Here is a 19,017-nt window from a genome sequence, read left to right as displayed (position 1 = left end):
GAAGTTTCCCCACCTCTCTTGAGACTCTCTGCCTTCAGCGTCAACCTTCCTTTGTTGTGCCATTCTGGATTAGCTGGCTTGTGAGCTTGCAGATTCGTTTGATGTGTTCAGTGAGTGCACATCACAACCGCCACTAAAGTTAAAAGTTCTACCTTTTTGAAGACCAATAAAAGGTGAAAAGCTCAAATATTTTTCTCGTCTGATTTCTTTTAGTAGTATTATTTTCACCGGTGATATATGAAACTAAGAAGTAGTGTTTTGTTTTATATACACTGTAAAAAGAATAACCCTATTCAAATTAAAAAAAATGATGTCCAGTTGTCACATCCAAAATATTTGGCTTTATAGAATCCAAATTGAGTCACTTGATATGACCTGATACTTTTATGTTGATATAAACAATATTACTAGACTTGACTGAAACTTTAAATTTTGCATTGATCCAAATTGATTTTTTTTTTTACATAGAACCATATTTTAATTATTGAACCAAGCTAATATATTGAAATTTAACCAACCTAATGTATTCACATCGAACCAAATTAACATGAACTAATATGTTTGTGTTGAAGCCAGGTAATTGATTTACATATATTCAAACTATATTTTTTACATTTCATTTCAGTTCAAAAATGCTCTGCATTTCCTATAAAAAACAAGACAGTTGGCCAACCAATTATTTCAAAATTATTTATTGTTCCAAACCATTTTAACTATAATCAATAGAGAGGATTAGTAATATACAGATTTAGTGCTACGGTAGAAATGATTAGAGAAATGTTTGTTTTATAAAACCTGCAATCTTTTGAAAACCAGTATAAAACCTGCAATCTTTTGAAAACCAGTATAAAACCTGCAACCTGTCTAAAACTGGCATAAAACCATTATAAAAACTCTTTTTAAACCAATTTGCAAGTACTCAAAAATGTTTATATGTGCACTGTGCCTGTACAATGTAAAAAAAAAAAAAAATCTACACATGTATCAATGAAATCAACTTAAATCTCCCTTTCAAATGGGTGTTCTTATAAATTTTGAATGTAGAATACCACTGCAGGCCAACCAAGCAAAATAACCAAGCACACATGCACATGCATGTGCACATACACATGCACACATGCATGCAAACACACTACTGTGCAGTGTTAAGTTCACAATTAAGTTTGCGAATCTTAGAGGTCATCTTGTTAAAGTCAAGCTCCATCATAATCTTTTGAAGAGCCTCAAAGGTGAACCTGAATCCTCGTGGATATTCCATATTAAGAGCATAACAGAGTCCAAAGACCATTGCCACTCCAGCTGCCACAGAAGGCAACTCATTCAGGACTTCCACACCATCAATGATTATCCCGATGTCTCGAGGCTGATGTAGGAGGCTTGAGTTGTCCCTGAAGACGAAGAGTGCCATGGTGGTACTCTGCAGCTCTTCCTCAGCTTCATCTTTCTGGGATATCTTGAGGTAAAATATGGAACAAAATGTACAAGTGAAGAACTGAAGTCTGGCACACCTGATAAATCTTTGACCATAATAAACTACTATTTTGATAGTTGTTTGGTCACAGACTATTAGAACAATTATTTGACTAATCAGATTGTGAATTGCATAATCATTAAATTAAATCAATGGTGGAACATTTTCATAAATGTTCCACAAAGCCCAAGAAAAAAAAAAGAAAACAATACAGAACCCTAAGATATTAACTTGATGAGTTGATTAATCGTTGCTGTCCTACATTAATCACTGCATTTAATAGCAGAGTTGTCAAATTTACATCAAGAGACTGCATCTCATGTAGAGACAGAACAGATATGGACATACCATGTATTCTTTTATCAAGTCCTCAACACATCAGCAAGGTGAATGAGAGGATAATGAGGGAGAGTCTAGATTATTATGAAATGTTTAAAAAGGATGTGCAGTGTAAATGCAAAATGATACCTGTTCAGATTAAATGAAAATGTATGCTTCAGCCATGGAATGGATGGAGCGATCTGTGGTTCTGAAAGCATACAGAAAAAAAAAAGAATAATGTTACTTCTCTATAAAACACATTACATAGAAAAACCAAGAAATACGTAACATGACATACCAAACAGTCTACAGACCAGCCATTAGCGACTAAGTTTGGCATAGGGTCAATTTTTTGCTGTTAAAATTAAAATTTCTTCAGAAAATGCACATTTTTCCGAGCCGCGCCTGAAAGTCAATTGAAGGAATTAGTCTTATGTCATTGATCTTATATGCTGGCTTGTTATTTCTGTCTCTAAATCATGCACATTAATAATTATCTTTTGCGCTCGGTGTACACACACATAACACACAGATATTTATATGAAGAGAGACAAACGTGCGCGCACAAACACAAGCTTGTGTCTAGAAACCGCGAGCTCACCAGAAAAATTCAAACGAAGCGGAGCACGGAGTTATACTATGAATGTTATGAACTATGAACTTATGCTAGCTAGCTTTATCCACCACCGATGCATCGTGGTAACGCTAGCTAGTTAGGCAAAAAGCCGTTTTTTACCAGTATACTAACTTGTATTCCCGACTGTGATGGTCGGTTTCTGGTAACCAGTTCTAACGTTGCGCAGGATAGCTAGCTAGCTTATAGCTAGCAGCTACAATCATGCAAAAATTAGGGGTGGCTGTCGACCCAGCTTAAATGGGGTTATTTTCTGCAATTTTGGCAATACAAATTATAAAAGCTTTTGTAACACACTTGGCTTTACTTACGTTTATTTTCAGATGAAATTAATCAAAGATGTGACATGATGTTTCCAGCAGCCATGCAGAATAAAAATGGGTCCCGGTCTATTTCTGGTGGGCGTGTTCAAGTGCAAATCACTTTGACTCAAATTAAAGATATTATCTGTTCAACATGAAAAGAAATATATGTTTTGAGAGAAATCAAAAACTTTGCGTTGTGTCCTTTGTACAGATATTTAGTTTCATCCAAATCAAAAGTGGTATTTTAAAATGCAAAAAGAAAGGGTTTCACAATCAAATCAATGATTTTATTCTGTTTTGAATGGCACTTATTAGATTGAATGAATGACTGCATGTTAGACTTTTTTCAGTGTAGAGATCAAACTCTTTTGATGTGATTGTGTAACTTTCCCAGAAGAATCAGAGATTTTGTGAAGGAGTGAAATGTTTCATTTGTTGAAAAACTTTAACAAATCATACAACATTAAAATAAGCTTCAACCAGCTTTGGTTGAAGATTGCTTTCCTCAACCCACCAAAAGAATTTCCACAGAGAGAGGAATTTTTAAAAAAAATAACTCATGGAAAGTTGCAAAAAGATAGATATAGACTGTATTACTAAGATTTTCATTGACAAAAATCCACCCATCAGTTTCTTCAGCCTCTTTTCCAATTAGGCTAACGAGTTTGTCCCAGCTGACTTGTGTGGGAGGTGGAACATATCCCGCTGACACCGACAGCACAGCTGATTTATTTTTCTGCCAAAATAACACATTTTATATTTTCTCATTGTCACTGCAACGATAAAGTTTACTGTGTGGAGGAATTTGGAGTAGGTTAGGGAAAGATCATGCTGTTACGTGTATACAAAGATGCTGCATACTGAGACGTTGGATTATAAGGATCCTTCTGATTGTCTGCCAACCCGTTCAGGGAGTATTCTGCCACTTCCTCTAGGTCACCTTGGATAGATTCGAGCCCCGCTGTGCCTCTGAATTTGATATGCAGTTGAGGAAAACGGATGAATGTGTAGCCATTATGATTATATGCTAAACCATCATTTATTCTGAAAGAAATTCCTTTATTAGGTTAAACCATCGAGTCCACAGGGGGTATGAACCCAGTCTATGGAATCTGGAGATCTGCGATGACTGAATGACCAAAAACTGAATGTGAGCTGGTTCATAACATTGTCTGTGAACATATTGCAGGCGGTAAGCTGTAACTATGTGCCAGCAGCAGAATGTTTCGGTGTGAATTACCTAAAACATGGCAGATAATAACAGTGAATCAAGGCAAACAGACTGACTTTGCGGGGTGTAACATAGTGGTCACATTTAAACGTCTTCTGTATTTGTTGAGGATTTTTGTTGGTTTTACTCAGGCATGTTTTGAGAATAGAAATCGATTAAAAATCCAAAGAACAAACAGATGTATTGTTTGAGCCTTTGACTGGGGTCAGCACCTGATTTTATCAGTAAGATTTTGAAAAAGATATGACTCAAAAACCTGAGGACAACCTTGCACAGCAGTTACATCTTTGATGGCACATACCGTACGCTATGATCCTTTTCCAAATGAACGCATCTGTGACGAGCAGAAGCAGCATCTAACTTTTCCTAGATGAGTGCTAATTAGCAGACAAATTTACTCAGTTGCAATTATAGATAAAAGCTTTATCACTGTCATGTTTGAGCAATTTCCTTTTAGTGTAGATACATAGTGAATGACTGTGAGAGTGTCCATGGATGAACTTCCCTTTCACGGTAGGATTGCTGTCCATCCTGAACAGAACACGTGTCGTGTTGTCGCTTAGTATTTTATTTTCCCCCTTTAGCACCTGGAATAAGAAAATCAAAATTTCAGTGCAAACACTGGATATAGTGGATGTTATTTGCTAGTCAAAGAAATCCTTGTGAGTCTTATTCTCTTTTTTTCTCCAGCTTGTCATGCTTGTACTGATGCTGGCTGGTGAAAATTGGACCCTCTGGCTGTAATGATGCTTGAGACCTTTCGCTGTCTCATCAATGCAAGAGATGTTTGACCTTAAAATATGGTATGCACGTGTAAAACAGCAGTGCTGAAAGAAAAAAAATACCTGAACTCATAAGGAAAATAAAAAATTATTTTCTAGATCCATTCAACCATGCAGCTCATCGTAAAGTTACGACAAGGAGAGACATGACAGAAATATAGACATCCACGAGTGGGTGACTCATTATGAAGAGAAAGGAAATGATCAGATTTTTATGTCACTGATTGGTGAATGGAGGAGTGTAGTGATACCAATTTACAAAAGCAAGGCTGATGTGCAGAGCTGTAATTACAGAGAGCTAACATTAATGAGCTATCATGAAGCTACGGGAACAGGTTTTTGAAGCTAGGTTAAAACGAGAGGTGATGATCAGTGAGCAGCACTATGGCTTCTTTCTGAGACAGAGCACTACGAATGTGACGTTTGCCTTGAGAGTTAATGGGGAAGCACAGAGAAAGTCAGGACAAGCTTCACTGTGTCTTTGTGGATCAGAGAAAGCAAATGATTGGCTGCTGAGACAGGGACTGTTGTACTATGAGGAAGTCAGGAACGGCGGAGAAGTATTGGAGGGTGGTCCAGGAAATGTATGAGGGCGGTGACAGTGGTGTGGTACGAGTGACAGATGGGTGTAATGTGGGAGTGGGATTACATCAGGATCTTTTCTGAGCCTTTTTTCATTTGCATTGTTGACAGGTTGAGAGATGAGGTCAGGGAGGAGTCTTCTGGTATACAGAGTAGGTAGCAGGTGGAAGAGCGCCTGCTGACGTGGAGGTATGCACTGGGGACGAGAAGAATGAAAGCCAGGAGAGACATGTGCAACAGTAAAAAGTACACAGAGTGTCAGGATCTGGCTTTGTGGCAAGCAGAGGTTGGACCCAAATGCAGGACTCCAGAGACAAAACATGAACTTAAACAGCTTTACAGATGAGAACTAAAGCTCAAAGTACAAAAGAATAAACTCCTGCTTGTCACAGTGTGCCAAAGCAGACTGTATGAATTGTGAAGAGTGGACCCAAAATGCAAACACGAAGGAACATGGAACAAAACTTGATATTAACAAAAGGCTTATTTGATAAGCCTGATGAAAATAGTAAGTGAAGTTGGACCCTTTACACATGTACAAGACACTGACGTGGTGACAGCACTCCTTCATTAAACACTCTTTAACTGTGGTTTGTAATGGGACACAGACACTCCCGCTCCGCTGTCACGTCCGCTCCCTCCCTCCTCTTACTGTTACTGTGAACATATAAAGAGTCACAATCACAGTCACATCCCAGCACACCTGTTCACCCTGCCTCTGCGCCACCCCGGGAGCTTGCTGCGCCACCCCTCCTCTGCAGCCGGCCAGAGACCACAGATACACACTGGGGAGAAAGTAACTAGAACTAAACTGGGAAAACTAAATGCTAAACACAAAAGACAAAGAACAAAACCTTGAATGTGATTTTTTTTTTTTTAAACGAACAAGCGAAATCCTAGCGACCCAGAGGCATGGAAACATGACGAGGAACAACAGATGACCTGACGATGAATGAATGAAAACACACAGACTAAATACTTGCAGGAGGTGATCAGAGGAAGTGGAAACATGGGGAAACATCTGAGGCTAATATGACTTAACGAGACAAAGGAAGCACAGCCAACTACAGTTTTAGATTTTAGGTTGTGAAGTATAGGGTTGGATGGAGGCAGATGATTCACTGTGGTGACACCTAAAGAAGACAAAAATGTCCAACTTCGCCTAAATTTGTGTTTAGCAAAAATTATATTAAATATTTGAGATCAAGAATCAGATTTTCAGGCACATCCTGGATCGTTATATGCAGCATTATCCTAGTATTTTTATTTTTCCCTTCATTTGTTTACGCAGGACAGATTTCATATCCTTGACTACACCTTGTGATGGAATGCAGGCTAACTCGAGCACAGGACTCCCTGAGACAATTTATTCACAGGAAACAATTGTGCAACAATTTCTTGCAGCAAGAATCTTTGTTTAGATGCAGATTCGGGTCCACAAATCATAAACCAATCGACAGAGTTCTGAAGCCGAACTGCACTAACACTGCTAGTTCAGCAATCAGGAGGTGAATGAAGTTTTTCCCTTAGCTTAAGAAGAGACAGAGGAAATCAGCAGATGAGCCACAGGTGTGATGGTCAATGTCGGGTGTACTGGCACAACACGGAGGCGTGGTTAATTCAAGCACAACCAAAACACACAGGAGAGTGAGAGAGCACAGAGCAGAGACAGACAGAAGAAGGGCTGGAGGACCACGACACGCCAAAATCGTTGCAACTGTGCACTTCTGATTACATGCCAGGAACAGTAATACGTTTATCCCTCTGGAAACAAACATCATTCTCTGTTTGCACAGCACTGCTCCTGTAGATGGCTTAGGCTTTTCCGTGCTAGATAACCAGCCCACGTTATGAAAAATTGGAAATTCAACATTATGAGAAAAAACCATTATGTCACACAATTGTGTTAGCATCTGCTGAAATTTGAAAAGTAAAATCACTGGCATGAAGTCATCCCAGTGATTTAGCATTTCAATCAGAATGCCTCAATCATTTGAATAAAGTCAAGTACAATGGAATTATACTGAATAGGTCTTTTACATCAAAGCCTTTGCTGTAAAAGCTCAGCTGCCAAAGACAGCAGACTGCATTCAACATGTAGGCTTTAAAATACAGTTTATTACATAATCATGATATTTTAGGGTTAGACGATACATTAGCCGTGTAGAAAGCTGCTGCACATTTTTATGTACTCAGTTATAAATCATATGGTTATAGCATTCAGTCTGTTGCCGCGTTCACTGCACTTGATCTCAAAATTGTCATGGTCCTGGGTCATTTTGGCCCAGCGTTTTGTGTTTCCTTGAAGTTCATTTTTGTGCTTTGTGTTTATTCTGATTTTGTATTGGTTTAGGGTTGAACCTGTAGTTTGGTGTGTGTATTCAGCCCTACCTGTGTCTGTCCTTGGTGCTCTGTTCATGTCCCCGTGTTGTGTTGTAAATCAGTCTGTGTGTTCCTGCTTTACTTTGAAGGCTCATGTTCTGGATTTCCTATTCTATTTTGAAGGTCTGTGTCTGTTGTCATTGTGTTCAACTTGTGTCCTCCGGTCCTCATGTGTATTAGGTTCAGCTGTTCTTCCCTCCTGTGTGTGATTACCTGATTACCTTGTGTGTGTGTGTGTATATTTAGTGGGTGTCAGTCTGTGTTCATTGTCGGCTCGTCTGCGTTCTATGGTGTTCCTGTCTCTGCGTCTCTCTGCCCCGCACCCCTTTTGTATGGTCTCAGGTTTGTCATTTAGTTCTCCCAGTTTAGGTTTCTTCAGTTGTTTTGTCATGCCTCACTGCCTGTTTCTGCCATTGTCACTTTGTAAATAAACATCACTCGTATCATCAGTCACTGCTGCATTTTGGGTCCTCCCTTTCCTCCACACCACACGGCTCACTCCGCCAGCCGTGACAAAAATAACTCTTGTTTTTTTTGATTTCCTTCAGCTTGCCTTGGTCTATTGAGACTAGTGTCAGTAAAGACGCTGGGATCCCAGCTACTTAAATGGATTTCTGCTTTGATGAATGTGTATGCTCGAGCAGAATGCTGAGTCTTTCAATCTCGGAGACCATGTCTCGATGTTTTAAACCCTGCAGTTTCAAATAGTCTGAAACTTCTCTGTAGTTGAGTCTACAGAGTAGTAGCACTGGATAGCTCTCAAAGTTTAGCGTTGTCACAACTAGACTTTTCATTCAAGGAAGAAAACAACAAAATTCTCCACCCTTTATAAACAGCAGTGATAAAAAAGGGTGCCAGATTAAACTTGCACCTTGACTAAACAGCAGTTTCTTTGGCAATTCAAAGACATCATTTGCTAATTGGACATAAGGAAAAGAGTGAGTGTGACGTGTAGTTATATAATCTGGAGTTTAAGTACATTATTGAATGTTAGAGCATAAATTAAAGATTTCTATTCTGCTAAGAAATGCTAATAGGTAGACTGAAAGCATTACCAAGAAACCCATTTGTGGCAGTGCTTGCTCAAGAGGTGTAACTGACATTTTGCTAAAGGGAGTTTGCATGCACAGTATATGTGTCTAATGCCGCGTTTCAGTAAAGCCTCTTTGCTGGCATCGCTCTGAAAGAGAGAAAAAGTGTCCTGCCAGAATTAGATCATGAGTCACTTTTAAATCACAGTGCTTTTTTTCATGTAAGTGCCTTTTTAAGGCTGTTTGCATTCAGTCACTTAATGCCCACAAATGCAAAATGTGAGATGAGTTAAAATGCAAACTGTCAGCTATTGTTAACTACTGCCATTACTTTTGTAATCAGTGCCTGCTGCATGATATAATGTTGGTATATCCTCCCATCACTCTCCGCTGCCTACTCTTCTCTATTGTTTCTCTGTCATCTTTTCCCTCTGCTTCCCACCCATTCTGTCTTCACTGATCCTGTCCTCTGCTTTTGTCCCAATCTCATTTCTCATTCCCCATTTCCCTGCCAAGTGTAGGTTTTGACAAACCTAACTGTGAACTAGTGGATTTTCTTCTAGTCCCAAAACAAAAAAGTTTGTCATTAAAACATTTGCCACCGGAAAGCAAATACAGCCATTTATATACATAAGGGAAAACTATAGAGATATTATATCAGACTCTAACTAACACACACCTTTCTATTGATTTCTCTGGTCTCTGGACACCCTTTAAACATCAGCACGTAAGCAAAATAATTAAACATCAGCATGTAAGCATTGTGATTAAATATCAGCATATTACCACTGTGATTAAACATCAGTCTATAAGCTCTGTGATTAAATACCAGCACATATGCATCGTAATTAGAAATGTTAAATTGTCCCAGACAAGAGTCAGACTCCAGTTTCCTAATCAAAAGTATGGCGTGCTGTTGTTGCTGAGACTCTACCTGCCTTCTAATGCAGACTGGTTAGAGTTTTTAAAAAATTGTCACCTCAAGGGGCTTTACACTACAAGGTAAAGACCCAACATTAATTCAGAGAAAACCCCAACAATCAGATGACCACCTGTGAGCAAGCACTTGGTGACGGTGGAGAGTAAAAACTCCTTTTTAGTAGGAAGAAACCTCAGAAGAGCCAGGCTCAGGGAGGGGTGGCAATCTGCTGTGACTGATCGGGGTTCAGGGGAGGAAGACAGGACAAAAGACATTGTTGTCTTACCAACTTAAACACATTAATAAATATGAACATCTGTTTAAAATGTCAACAGAGTGCATTGCTCAACACATGTTACATTCTTTATGCTACCTGGAGAAAGGTTTCACCGACAGAGAGTGATTTCAATCCATGTAAGTGAGTTGTGCAAAGTATCTGCTTGGAAATCTGGTAACACTAAACTGCAGTGCTCTAACAGCTGTTTCAGTCCTACAAGCACAACCTGAACATCCTGTTGACTCAAACTCCAGAACGAGTTGGCATCGGGGACAAAAATGCAACTTAAACAGTGACATGAAATGACTGAAGTGCTTTTTGAAGGGGACACATACACAGAGCGTTAAATACAAACTTCACAGCGGAGCGGGCATTGTAGTAGAGCGATTATCACAGCAGTGTTGTTCAAACAGCTCAAAACAGCCTCTGTTTACATTTTACTGACCAGGATCCTCTTGGGTGCCGTGCACGTAATGATTTTTTTTCTGCCCAGAGAGAAAGGACAACATCGGTTCTTTATTCAAGCAACTTAAAGAGACACAAATAAATCTGTCATTTTGGTTGTTTGTTTGTTTTGTTGGGTAGAGAAGGCTGACATGGTTTGGGCATGTGCAAAGGAGGGACAGTGGATATATTGAAGATGGAGCTGCCAAGCAGGAGGAAGAGGAAAAACCACAGAGAAGAGTCAAAGACATGTTGAAGGAGGACATGCGGGTATTGATATCAGCATGGGTTTTTTTGTTGTTTGTTTTTTGGGGGGAGGGAAGGGGGGGTCAATATGTAGAATAGAATAGAATGGAATTAGAATAGAATTCAACTTTATTGTCTTTGCACATGTCACAAGTACAAGGCAACGAAATGCAGTTTGCATCCATCCAGAAGTGCTTTTGCCATAATATAGATATATTAATCAGAATCAGAATACTTTATTGATCCCTAAGGGAAAATATTTTTCATTACAGTGCTCCATTATAAACAAACATTAACAGAGACAGACAATACACTAAGAATTACAAAATATATATTAGCAATAATATAGATATATAGATATATTACAGAAATGGGTCTGTTATAGGTATGAGGGTACAAAATGTGGGTCTATTATGGATATGTTACAATGTACATGGTATAGGTATGTTATGAATATGCTATAACTATAAATATGGATGGATGTGTCCTCTCACCACTACTGTTCTCCCTCTACACTAATCACTGTACCTCCAAGAACTCGGCTGTTAAACACCTAAAGTTTGCAGATGACACCACCGTCATTGGCCTCATTCAGGAAGGTGACCTGCATACCGGCAGGAAGTTGAGCGGCTGGTACTCTGGTGCAGTTAGCACAATCTGGAGCTGAACACTCTTAAAACTGTAGAGATGACAGTGGACTTCAGGAGACATCCCTCAACTCTGCCTCCCCCTCGCCATATCAGACAGCCCTGTGTCGACTGTGAAGATCTTCAAGTTCCTGGGTACCACCATCTCCCATGACCTGAAGTGGGAGACCAACATCAACTCCATCCTCAAAAAGACCCAGCAGAGGATGTACTTCCTGAGACAACTGGGGAAGTACAGGCTTCCACAGGAGCTGCTGATCCAGTTCTACACTGCGGTCATTGAGTCTGTCCTGTGCTCCTCCATCACAGTCTGGTATGGTGCAGCCACTAAACAGGACAGGAGCAAAAACGAGCAAAAAGTTGTTGAGCTCATTGAGAAAGGAGACATCAGAGGATGCAGGGGAGGGTTTGGTGGTCCTGTAGTCTGTAATGGTCTGGAGTCCTTGCCACATGTGTCGGGGGTTGGAGTTGGAGAAGTGTTCTTCTACCTTCTTTTTGTAATGGTGTTTGGCTTTTTTGATACCCCTCTTTAGCTTAGCCCTGGCTGTAGGCGTGTGCATCTCCTGACCTGAAGGCGGTGTTGCGGGCCTTCAGGAGGCGACGAACATCCCGCTTCATCCAAGGCTTCTGGTTGGGGTACATGGTGACCCATTTCTGGGTGGTGACACTGTCTGTAGTTTTGGAGATGTAATCCAGTACAGATGAGGCCCAAAGACTTTCCCTCTGCTTATTCTCTCTTCTTGTTAAGTAAAGAACATTATTCCAAATAACACACTTTACTAAAATTGTCAAAATGATGAGCATCATACCTGCTAAACATTAGCATAAAATAGCACATGTAGCAAAGTGAAGCATTACAGCTGTTAGCATCTTTGCTTCACAATACTACGACAAGCTCAAAGTACCTTGTTTTTCCTATCTTTACAGAGCCACCAGCAGACTATAAGTCACATGGGCTAACGACATTTGAAATTGGTAAAACTGAACTGAATTAATTATTGTTATTGTATTGCTATTCATCCATTGGTATATTTAATATTTCTTAAAAATCTATTGATATATTTCTCTAACATTATCTACACATACATCTTTTACAGCATTACAGAGAGCCTTCAGGCTACCTCAGCTGACACTAGAGGCTGGAGACTTACAGTGAGATCACTTGGATGGTTTTGCTTACCCACTAAAATAATGTAGATTACATGCTCGAGGAAGCAGCACCCAAAGGACACTGGGATTACCAAAGATGACCTTAAGCGGCCTATGAACTTTTATTTTTCAGGTGTGATGGCAGAAATGAAAATGTTCTGGTCAGTGAACATTTCTGGCTTTTTGAATTTTGCTTTGGGTTTGTTCACCTTGTGGCTCAAGCCACTTTATGTTTCATGTCTTTCTTGTCAGTACTTTAGTTACTCTAGCATTGAAGTGTCCACATACATGTTAAGATCACCTGATTTCATCGTTTTGGACGGAAACTGGCATGCAAGATTTTATGACATCCACATTTCCCCCGTTCTATGAATTCATCATATCAGACAAAAACAGGCATTTTTTTTACAATCAATGTTTAGATATCTTGAAAATGTGTCCACTGCAACAAATAGATTTCAAATAATTGTGTAATTTTCTTATTTTGGAGTGATTAAATGTTAATTTTCTCTTTAAAAAAAAAAGCAGTAGTCGCCCTCGGTAACTCAATCAGTTTCAAAGACATTGTTCTTGGATTGCCTTATAATGGATGTATTATTCAGCTATAGCTGACGAGAAGTCTAACTAATGGATTTCACCTTGCATGTAAAGTTTAGTGCTTCCAATCAAGACCATCTACCTTGAAACAAGCTTCAACATCAACTTCAAGTGCATTTTGTTTTTTTATAAGATTGCTTATCTGTAATCATAAATAAGATTTAATCACCCTGAAATGAAAATGAAAGAAAAGGTTAAGGCTTAAGAGAGCAAAGTGAGGCTGATTATTCTGAGGTCAAACTAAAGGAAATATCTGGATTTGGCATCTCAGACTAGTGTCACAGAAAGTATTAGCGGAATAATATTCCTTAAAAAAAATTTGAATTTTAACAAAAACCATTGCCAGGTATGTCTGATGTGATAGGAAACCATACACCTGTAAAAATCTGGGGTCATTTCAATGCATGTCCAGTTACTCAAGCTCAACTGCCTGTCGTCTCTCCCTGCCAGTCATTCAGCTGAGTGTTGTTTACAGATATGACAGCCCAATGGGAGCAGCAGCACGAGGCTTGAGAAGCAGCACAGGTATGTTAAATTAGAAAATTTTACACAGCCTACTTGTTGTCCTCAGAGGTAATTAATGCTGTCAGACTGGTGTGTGTGTGAGTGAGTGTGTGTGTTTTTATATGTGTATGCACGTGTCTCTGTGTGCTTTTGTTTGTCCCTGTGTGTCCATGTCCATGTTAGGTGTAACTGTTTTCTAATTCCGTTATTAAAACAGTCATCCCCCCAGCGCTCATCTCCTTCCACTATAGTGGAATTTTTAAGCCCTTTAAACAATGCTTTTTAGGGCTATAGCATGTCTGTACAATTCATGCAGAGCTCAATCTATCGATGGGTATCATGTAATTCTTCATGAATTATTTCCTCACACATTATCATTGTAAAAAGGTGTCAATTTTAAACGTGCACACTATGACGTGAATGCAATAAATGCATTTACATAAGCTTCTGAGTTCAGGCAGAACTGCAGGCATAACCTGGAAAATGGATGAATTATAAATAAGATTTGTGGATTGTGGATTTCGACAAAGATAACATTCATCATTCAAGTTTATTGCCATGGGAGATTAAACAAACATATCCTTTGAATATAAACAGGATAGCAGCCACAGCTTCTCTGGCTGTTTTCCCCTCAAAGTTATTTGCAGCTCTCTGTACGCACATGAAAGCCACAAAGATTGAAAAGAGCTCTGCAATTATGACGAACAAAATAAGAATAATACTTTGTTTTCTGGGGACTGGTTGGAGCAATCAGTCAAGTATAATCCAACACAACACCAGGGTCTTTATTTGCCCATGATTATAAGTAAAAACTGAGCTGAAACAGAGAGAGGTAACCATTCACACTCACATTCGTACCTATGGCCAATTTAGAGTCACAGTTATCCTAACTGTACTAATTGCATGTCTTTGAGTGGTTCATCTCCAGGTACCCTGCTTCATCCCACAGTCAAACACGGGGAGAGCATGCAAACTCCACATACAAAGGCCCCGGGTAGATGGCGAAGTTGGACCTTCTTGCTGTCAGGCAACCACTGTTCCACTTATTTTATATTTTAAAAAATATCCTTTCGAAGAGTAGTTTCATACCTTTTTTAATGCTTGTTTTGATTTTTAGAGGATAATTCTGTTAACGCTGCTTCAATGTATTTATTATTTTATGCATTTACATTAACTAAACCTTGAGTATATCCTTACTGCATCCATACAAAGTGGTTGGTTAGTAGTCAGGTGCTACTGAACAAAATCACCCAAGATCACCCCATAATCAGACCATGCAATGCAAAATCCCAAGAGCTGTATCCCACATTCTACAACCGTCAGTTAACACGCTAAATGTTAAAATTCATTAGAATAAGACTAAACAAGCAGGCTTCATTTGAAAGGGTTGCCCAGAAGAAGTTTCTGGCCTCTGGCTCTGGCAAAAAAAATACAACACCAAGTGGAGATGTTTGGTCATATTGCATAGCAACAGATTTGGTGAAAACTAAACACAGCATATCAGGACAAGCACCTCATATAAACTGCTAAGATGTAATTGTCATACAAGAGGACAATTATCTCATGCAACGCACCAAATTTACAATTTACAATACAAAACAAGGACTGAAAAAAACAAAAGAATCGAGGTGTCACAATGATCTCAGTGAGACTACCTGTTTAAAAAAACAGATTCAATAATAACAATATAGGCAGAATGTATGCCAGTGAGAAATGTGTGGTACAACTAGTGATGAAGATCATCATTAGGGGTTAAGGATTCACAATTCCATCATTTATTTATTAATTAGAACAAAGCTATTGTTGCTCTATCTTCGGGTTGCCTGTATAACAGGTGAGTGGCACATACAAAAACAATAGAAATGACAATCATGATAATGGATATGAGTAAATCTGAGTAGGCTTCTGTGTTAAAACCTGGAACTGATGTGCCATCTACTGGATAAAAAAAAAAAAAAACAACAACATCACATTAACGATACTCCCTCTTGTGGTGTAACGGAGGAATAACTACCCTTCCTGCACTATGTTATTTTTGGAGACTGGGGCACACATTATTTTACAACAATCAAAGAAAATACATATTTGAACAATCATACCATTTAACTAACTATAATATTGTAACTAAAGATTATTGGGGGGTGTCCTGTTTTGTCCACAATGTCTTTCTTGTCCTTACACAAGTCCACTCTTTTACAGTAACAAGGTCAAAATAACAGTCAAAGTAACAATTAAATTATGTTACATGATACAGGTAACATAATTTCATAACTCAGAAATGTATAAAATGCTTGGTACAACATAGACCTATTTACATGTTCAAACTCAGCACCGGATGTGCTTGGAAACTGTTCAGCTGTTCACAGTCACACCTATTCGTAATTTTCATGTTGTTTTAGAACTTGAACACTCAAAAACTGTAGAGAAAGACAACAGGTTAGTTACCAATAATACTCTTTCTATTTCCTCTTGTTTGAGATTGTCCTCTCTATATTTAGGGGTTTGTCTTAATTCTGTTATTAATTACTATTTTTTTTTCCCTACTTTCCTATTTTTTCTCACTAAAACTCTAACACTTTGCTCAGGGATAGTTTTAGGTTCAGGGCTAGTTTGCAGTGGTCACAGGGGGAATCCAGCTGGTACTTTAGGGTGAGCCGCCCCATAACCTGTCCACTGCCACTTTTCTAAGCCCAAGGTTTGTACACATTCTGTGTGAAAATACCATTCAAATGTAATCAAGATTCTTATATTCAATGAAAACAAACTTATGACAATAGTAATACTGTATGTGTATCCTTAGACATACAGCTGCTCCACTGTGCTTACACTGAAACCTGACACTGGCTTCGATAAAACACATAAAGGTAGCATAAAGGTAGCAGGTAGTTGTTTAACACCTTCCCAAAACAGCTGTGACTCTGAGTAAATGCAATGATTTATATTGTATTCATAACAGAAATATTAAAACAACATAACAAGTGAGAAAATGTACCATTTTAAGAACAACCGTAATATTTGACAGACTGAGACACCTCAGTGACCCACTTCACATTTATCATTTTTATATGTTTGCATCAAAAAAATGTTTAAAACAAAAACTGGTTTAATGAATCCCCAAAACAAACTACTCAGTCTCTAACTGACATTGGGTAACATTTTGCTGCATTCGAAGACAGCTGGAAAGTCGGATTTCATAATTTCGAATGAAGTTCTTAAGAAGGTTCTTACAGTTTTTGCTCGTTGCTTGAACACTATAAACCCATGCTTAGACTAAAGTAACACAACTTGAAGCTTTTGTTACCATACCTCAAACACATGTACCCATACCTTAAACAAAAGTGCTGCTTTGCACTCTGGTTGCAATTATGCAACACACTTACTCCTTTATGCAACACACATGGTCCTGCATGCTACACTCTATTTCATACATAAGACACTTCGTTCAAAAATGAAATTTCAGGGTGCCATTTGGAAAACACATGTATCCAAAATACAAAACACATCGGGTAATTGCAACCACTCAAATATACACCTGAAGGCACTTACTTGCAAAACTGAACACCAATTAGCCAACCACAAAAAGCCCTCAGTTTAGCCATTTCAAGAACTTTGCAAGCATGGATGGAGGGAGAGCAAGAGGAAGAGGAGGAGGAGGTCAAAGAGGCCATGCACGGACCCATATTTCTGATGATATAAGAGCAACTTTGGTGGACCATGTCATCAACCACGGCCTGACTATGAGGGAAGCTGGGCAGAGAGTCCACCCACATCTAAGCCGCTTCACAGTGGCATCTGTAATAAGAAAATTCCGACTAGAAAACAGGTCTGTCTTCATCTCACTGCCTTCTACTCCACTCAGATGGTTTTATAGTACTGTTCTACAGTATATCACCATATCAAGTGTACAGCGTACTGCAGGGTGCTAATGCTCCTTTTGCAGCCAAAGTGGTAGTTTCTGTGAAACATACCATGATTACTTATATTGAAGTACAGTGTTGTACAGTGGATGATACAGTATATACAGTAAAGTACTGTAAGAAAAATAAGCAAACCGATGACAATATGTGGTTGTATTTCTCTAGAATGACTCGAAGACCTTCTGGGGGAGGACGCCAACGCCTGTTCACACAACGGCAGGAACTTGCCGTTGTGGACCTAGTGAGGGCAGACAATGCCATCCGTCTCCACCAGCTACGAAAGCAAATACTTGCAGACAGGCAAGTGTTCAACAACATAAACCATGTGAGCATCACCACCATCAGACGCATCTTGGGAAAACACAGCATCACCATGAAGCAGCTCTACAGAGTCCCATTTGAGAGGAACAGTGACAGGGTCAAAGGACTTCGAGCTGAATATGTACCAATATGCCTTCTGAATGAACAATGGAAATGAAAGACTGCAGTGTTTTATATAAAGTAGACTAGTGTGTTCCCCCTGCTCTGTAAGTGTTTGCATATGATGCAAGTATGTGTCATTTTGTCAACAGAGTTACATTTTGACAAAGGAATGTTAGGTTTTGATAGCAGAGTTTAGGTTTTGAGAGTAGAGTTTCAATTTGGTGCAGATGTGAATGGTATATTTCCCAGTGTTGTGTCATGTTTACTTGTGTTTAGGGTTTTGGCACAATGAGCAAAGTTTTGCAAAATGTGTTCAGGCAACGGGCAAAAACTGTAAGTTTTAACTCGGGAAACTGGGGGGATCTCGGTGGCAGCCAAGAAAATAATGCTGATCTAATGGACCATCTTTTTTTAGAGGAAAAGAAATAATTAACCATCCAGCCATTCACAAAGGCAATCAACCATAATTGACAAAAGATTATAAATCATCATTTAAATTAGTTTACCGAGAGTATGTTCTATATTAAAATGATAAAGACAGGACATCGTATTAACTGTCTCCTTTCTGGGAAATGTTGTTCTGCCTTTAAGAGGATTATCTTCAGCTATAATTTCTAAAAACTCTGTCTTTAGTGTATACTCTTTACCAGTGCCATTTGGGATGCTGTTTTGCACAATAGCTGCCCTTTTTTTATTTCTTTAATCTAACTTCATGTTTTATTTCTTTATTTTTATCACTGTTGTATTTCATATTGTAAGGACTACACTGGAGACCTGTGGACTTTTACTTTTAACAGTGTTGTTTTTATTGTTGATTATCCTAATTTGTTTATTTTTACCTGTTAACATATCTAAATTTAGTATTTGTATGACTGGTACTCACTTTATTTTCCTGCTGACCTTGTTAGTGAAAGAGGCAAATATTTTACCGTTATCGAGCTACACTACAAGACGAAATCTCTGGATGTGTTTTTGTTTGTGTTTAGAGCATGGTTACTCTGGACAGTCCTGTGTTTCCTTTGTCGCCAAGTGTAAACTATCGTGATAACATATAAATCGCATGAAAGCACCCGGAAGCAGCTGGAAATTGAGCCACGTTTTCCTTTATTTTGTGCATGGAACGAAAGTTCGAGTGCCCGATTTCAACTTATCGAA

The 19,017-nt window shown here is 38.8% G+C and overlaps 1 long non-coding RNA gene across 1 annotated transcript; it reads right to left on the bottom strand.

Moving 5' to 3' along the window:
• Nucleotides 1-815: 815 nt before the first annotated feature.
• On the bottom strand, nt 816-3,009 carry LOC146641398 (uncharacterized). The gene is made up of 3 exons (XR_014909632.1): nt 2,738-3,009; nt 1,940-2,000; nt 816-1,453 (listed from the first exon to the last, which is right to left on the bottom strand). It is a non-coding gene; the product is annotated as an uncharacterized LOC146641398 (long non-coding RNA).
• Between the last annotated feature and the right edge of the window lie 16,008 nt (nt 3,010-19,017).

The sequence above is a fragment of the Rhamphochromis longiceps genome, linkage group LG23, assembly GCF_057381845.1.
Source record: "Rhamphochromis longiceps isolate RC_006_pf linkage group LG23, R_longiceps_female_GT1.1, whole genome shotgun sequence".
NCBI classification, from domain to species: domain Eukaryota; kingdom Metazoa; phylum Chordata; class Actinopteri; order Cichliformes; family Cichlidae; genus Rhamphochromis; species Rhamphochromis longiceps.
The sequence above is the reverse complement of the archived record's forward strand: the minus strand, read 5'-3'. Positions and strand labels throughout refer to the sequence as shown.